Here is a 6,491-nt window from a genome sequence, read left to right as displayed (position 1 = left end):
CTACGAAAACTATAATAGTATGTAGTAATTAGGAAGTAAAAATAAAAATAAAAGCCTAGGCATTATGTTTGTTACTGTCAACTTATTAATTCTGGGCATTGTACGTAATAGCCTGATACACTATGTGGCAAATCTCTTGCTGTAGGTTCCAAACATGCCAACCGTGTAACTAATAGCCTGTAGGACCTCCAGCGTTTAATCCTTAGTGCGCATAGTCGTTTTGCTTGGATTCCTCTGTTACAACTCCCAACGAATGCTGGAATAGTACGGCCGCTTTCTTCTCTGCCTTTCCCTAAACGGACGCCTAGCGTATCAGCACAGGTTTTCGTACTTCACACACTCAGTTCACGAGGTTGTTGATGATAATTTCCTTCAGATTTACCAGCAATAACTCATTATTATACCCCCTGTGGGTGCGGGTCGTAGACGAAGAGTACACCCACGGTATCCCCTGCGTGTCGTAAGAGACGACTAAAAGGGGCAACCAAGGGATGATCGAATTAGAACCATGAGAATTCTTGTAATTAGTACCATGACGCCGGGAACACCATGGGTCACCTTTACTTGCGAGTAGTACCACTATGTTTGTTACACAATAGGTTTGTGATTAGTAGCAACAGAGTATGAATCAGGGTGGGATTTACAGTACCCGTGATTAGTACCCCTACATGCAGAACACCACGGGCTTACGTTGCCTGGTACTTGTGAGTAGTACCATAATGTGTGGAATACTGCGAGTGTACGCTACTTTTAATTAGTACCGCAACATGACAAATACCATGGTTCTACATTACTAGCGATAAGTACCATTAAGAGGGGCCGCTGACCTCAATTTTGGACCCCTTTAGACTACAAGCATCATCGATTCAGGATTTTGCTTTAGAAGCAGTCCCTTGGTCAGTACCACTGTTGATTTACGCTAGTTTCTGGGAATGTGGGGTATTGCGAGTCGGATCCACTGATTGTTTTAAATTCACACTCACTCATTCATTCTTCATCGTCACGTTTTGAATTCTGGTCAGTGGATGATTTTAGATTTTTAAATTGCCGTTATATTTCGTACCATCAGGGGCCGATGACCTAGGTGTTAGGCCCCTTTAAACAACAAGCATCATCATCATCATCCATCATTATTCTCCTTTAACACGTAACGTGTAGAGATGCCATTTAAAACGTCCACACAGTTGCCCGCGCGCACCAATTGAAGAAAAAAACTTCGCCAGGGGAGGAATTTGAATACGCACCTCCTAACTGCAAGGATCGCCCAGTAGCCAGTACGCTACGGCGACAGGGGCTAAAACCATCGACGTGTTTGATGCTGATTTCTTTCAAGCCGTTCTTGAGCCTGGTGCACATTTAGCAACACCGTCACGCGAAGCTAATTTGAGTTTTCTCGCGAAGCGATCTGATTGGTTAACTTTAGCAGCTGATAAAATGACAGCGGCGGGCGCCGGCCTCTCACCGCTGGGTTCCGTGGTTCAAATCCCGGTCCCTCCATGTGAGATTTGTGCTGGACAAAGCGGAGGCGGGACAGGTTTTTCTCCGGGTACTCCGGTTTTCTCTGTCATATATCATTCCAGCAACACTCTCCAATATCATTTCATTTCATCTGTCAGTCATTAATCATTGCCCCAGAGGAGTGCGACAGGCTTCGGCAGCCGGCACAATTCCTATCCTCGCCGCTAGATGGGGGCTTCATTCATTCCATTCCTGACCCGGTTGAATGACTGGAAACAGGCTGTGGATTTTTCATTTTCAGTATGACCAGCTCATATACCAGGTTCAGATTGTTTCCAACCATAGTCTTTTAATATTATTTATCAGTGTGACCAGCTGTGAAGCCTCCGTGGGGTTCTGTGGAGACTGTTACATTGCCCCCGTTGCCTTATAAGGTCCCAGCAAGTGATATTCGCGCTCTCAGCTGAGACATCTGGTTATGTCCCATTGGGAGATGGAGTGGCAGGCCACTCCTCTTCCAAATAAGCTGAGAGCAGTTAAAGGTACAACGAAGGTGAGGACTTCCCTTCGGGCTTCTCGGAGGGAAGCAGTGGTATGATGTCGTCTTCGGATCGGCCACGGTATAGTAACGCACTCCTACTTACTGAAAGGAGAAGCCCCTCCGGTGTATACTTCGTGGCGAACATCTTACCGTGGTACACATCCTTACGGAGTGCGTGGACCTGGCCCATCTGCGCCGAGTGATATCTTCCTCATTCTGCGAGATGTCTCATATAAACGTTGTGCTTCGTATTAGTATTTCTGTTATTGTTCACTACATTTTATTAATTTGATTCTGTTTTAGTTTGTGTTTGTATATTTTAATGTATTTTTTAAATATTAATTTTCATGATATATCATTGCATTTTTAGGCAATGTCTTATTCTACCATAATCTATCATCTGTCACTCTTATCGAAAATAAGACATTGCGAATTAGATCCACAGATTATCTTAAATTCACAATCATTGTTCATCTTCATTTGTTTCAAATTATAGTCGGTCAATACATTTTGTAATTATCACATCATGTCGTCCATCTCGTACCATTAGTGGCCGACGACCTTAGATGTTAGGCCCCTTTAAGCAACAAGCATCATTGTCATCATCATCATCATCGCAACCATCGTGTTCGTGGGAAAACGGCTCTCGAAATACAATCGTCCGTAACGATAAGCGTCCACTAATAACAATTCATTCCAATGAAAATGAAATGGCGTATGGCTTTTAGTGCCGGGAGTGTCCGAGGACAAGTTCAGCTCGCCAGGTGCATGTCTTTTGATTTGACTTCCGTAGGCGACCTGCGCGTCGTGATGAGGATGAAATGATGATGAAGAAGGCACATACACCTAGCCCCCGTGCCAGTGAAATTAACCAATGATGGTTAAAATTCCCGACCCTGCCGGGAATCGAACCCGGCACCCCTCTGACCAAAGGCCAGCACGCTAACCATTTAGCCATGGAGCAATTCCAATCAGTGATCCTAACTGGTTTAAAAGTAAGAAACATTGTCATCGGTATATTTCAGATCTGTTACCATTTACTGGTTAAAATCTTTCACACGGATAAGTATTCAAGTTCGAGACTTTTGTTCCAAAAAGTAATTAATGGTCTTGTAATCTTGTTTAATAAATGGGCAAAAGAAAACTTCACGCTTCTCCCTCTGTAATGTTCCTCAACATCATACCAGATGTGAGGATTACCACGTCTCTATAACTTCCGCATTACAGGCCTGTGAAAACAACCCTAACAAGCCTTTCTTCCCGGAAACTACTGTTTTCGCAGCTAATGGATTTACATGCCATAACAAGCTGCTTGTAACGAAGGAGGAGAGCGGCAGGTATGCTAACAATCTGAACCAAAGAGAGAGACTGTGAAGTTTTATATACAGCCTATAAATGATATGAGTGAAGAACTAGAATCAGACCTAAGGCATTTTGCGGATGAGGTTATTCTGTATAGAGTAATGAATTTTATTTATTTATTTATTTATTGTCTTGTTTTATATGGCGGGACTCAGGCTATGAAGCCTGCTATTCTGTCCGACCATACATACACCTACATGAAGAGTTAAATATACACTAAATTATCTACAGTTTAATATCTTAAGGTAGCAATTAAATGTTTTAATTAATCTAAAACTTAACTATGATTTAATCCCACTATGTTATAAGAAATCATTATTATTTATTAACCAGGTTTGACAGAGTTTCTTAAAGCGGAGGTGGTTTGACACGCTCCTAATTTCAGCAGGTAGGGAATTCCAAATTCGGCTGGCGGCGACTATAAATGATCTACTGTAGCCAGTTGAGCGGTGAATGGGAATGCTTAGTACTGCGGTGGATGATGATCTGGTAGGAATACTAGAAGGTGATGCTAGGTAATGGAATTGTGTGGCAAGGTATTCAGGTGTGTTAAGGTTCAGTATACGATGTAACAGGGAAAGAGTGTGTAAATTTCGTCGCTCTCTTAAGCGTAGCCATGAAAGCCTACCAAATGCGGGAGAAATATGGCTAAACTTTGGTATATCTGAAATAAATCGAACGCATGCGTTATGTGCCTTTTGGAGCTTGATGGAAAGTGAGGCATTCAGGTTACTGTATACTACGTCACAGTAGTCGAATGAGTTACAAGTTTGTGAGGGACTGCAAAAAGGCCTGGATAATGTGGTGAGATGGACAGTAGGCAATGGTATGATGATAAACGGGGGGAAAAGTCAGGTTGTGAGTTTCACTAATAGGAAAAGTCCTCTCAGTTTTAAATACTGCGTTGATGGTGTTTGAGTTCCTTATGGGGATCATTGTATGTATCTAGGTGTTAATATTTGTACAAGGAAAGATCTTCATTGTGGGTAATCACATAAATGGGATTGTAAATAAAGGTTACTGATCTCCTCACATGGTTATGAGGGTATTTAGGGGTTATAGTAAGGATGTAAAGGAGAGGGCGTATAAGTCTCTGGTAAGACCCCAATTAGATTACTGTTCCAGTGTATTGGTCACTTATCAAGATTGCTTGATTCGAGAACTGGAAAAAAATCCAAAGGAAAAGCAGCTCGATTTGTTCCGGGTGATTTCCGACAAAAGAGTAGCGTTACGAAAATATTGCAAAGTCAATGGAGAGATGGCGTGGACTGACATTAGTAGACTAATATGTTTGAGTGGTGCTTTTAAAAATAAGGAAGATCACAAAATGAAGTTTAAGTTGGAATTCAAGAGGACGAATTGGGACGAATATTCATTTATATGAAGGGGAGTTACCAAGGGAAATGTTCTTTGCAGTTAATAAAGTTGGAATTCAAGATGACAGATTGGGACAAATATTCATTTATATGAAGGGGAGTTACCAAGGGAAATGTTCTTTGCAGTTATTTAAGAAAAGCCTAGGTAAACAACTGGTGACTGCCCTAAGTGGCTATTGAAGTAGAGAAAATGAGATCACAATGAATGGTGTGGTATTGTTAGCAATGTTAATATCGAAAAGGCAAAGTCAACTTTGTCACAAGCCGAAGAAAAAAGCAAGGTTCTTGGTTCAGGGTACTTACGGGGGTTAGACAAGGCTGTAATCTTTCACCTTAGCTGTTCGTAGTTTACATGGGTTATCTGCTGAAAGGTATAAAGTGGCAAGGAGGGATTCAGTTAGGTGGAAATGTAGTAAGCAGTTTGGCCTATGCTGACGACTTGATCTTAATGGCAGATTGTGCCGAAAGCCTGCAGTCTAATATCTTGGAATTTGAAAATAGGTGCAATGAGCAATAGCAATAGCAATTCATGTCAGTAGGTAAGAAATTTAACAGAACTGAATGTCACATTGGTGATACAAAGCTGCAACAGGTCGATAATTTTAAGCATTTAGGTAGTGTGTTCTCGCAGGATGGTGATATAGTGAGATTGAATCAAGGTGCAATAAAGCTGATGCAGTGAGCTCGCAGTTGCGATCAACAGTGTTCTGTAAGAAGTAAGTCAACTCCTGGATGAAACTATCTTTACATCGGTCTGCTTTCAGACCAACTTTGCTTTACGGGAGCGAAATCTGGCTGGTGCAAACAGGTGGGAGCAATGACAGGAGGATACTCGGAATGAGGAGATTAAGGCTAAGTTAGGAATGAACTCGATGGATGAAGCTGAACGTATAAACAGACTTCGGTGGTGGGGTCATGTGAGGCGAATAGAGGAGGATAGGTTACCTGGGAGAATAATGGGCTCTGTTATGGAGGTTAAGAGAAGTAGAGGGAGAACAAGACTACGATGGTTAGACTCAGTTTCTAACGATTTAAAGCTTTGCAGTTGCAAATAGAGGATTGTGGCGACGTTTAGGAAATTCACAGAGGCTTGCAGACTGAACGCTGAAAGGCATAACGGTCTATGGTGATTATGTATGTATGTATGTATGTGTAAAGGTGCGTTTTCCAAGGTGCGATTGTAGCCGCACGGCAACAGCAGTGTTCCGTCTCCGCGCATGCGCAGTTTGAATTTGGTCTGCGACTCGCTGCGATTGCGGCTTGAGCCGCCACACTGGTGCAGTGAGCAGTGCTGGCGGCCGCAGTCGCTGCGACGGAAGTGACAATTGGTCAACACCTCCTCCGCAAGCATTCTCCTCTGTCGATCAAGGGCCGATAAGAGCCGAGCCGTGCACAGATGTTAAACAGTCTTGATATCTTGTCAAGATTACTGGGTCATAATTTATAGGAATGAATACACAGTGTAATATGTACTTTTAAATAAAATGCAAATCCCACTTTGCATTATCATTTTTATGCGTTTTTATTGATTCCTTCATTCCCTAGATTACGCCGATGGAATGGCATGTAAATAATTGACATATTGGTGCAATTAATGTTGTGTCACTCAATTAAGTTGCGGATTTGTTAAACTTGAAGTTTACCGGGCCAGCTGACTGTGCTGTTAGGGGCGCGCAGCTGTGAGCTTGCATCCGGGAGATAGTGGGATCGAATCCCACTATCGTCAGTCCTGAAGATAGTTTTTTCGTGATTTT

Source organism: Anabrus simplex, chromosome 3 (genome assembly GCF_040414725.1).
Source record: "Anabrus simplex isolate iqAnaSimp1 chromosome 3, ASM4041472v1, whole genome shotgun sequence".
NCBI classification, from domain to species: domain Eukaryota; kingdom Metazoa; phylum Arthropoda; class Insecta; order Orthoptera; family Tettigoniidae; genus Anabrus; species Anabrus simplex.
This window is presented reverse-complemented; position numbering follows the sequence as displayed.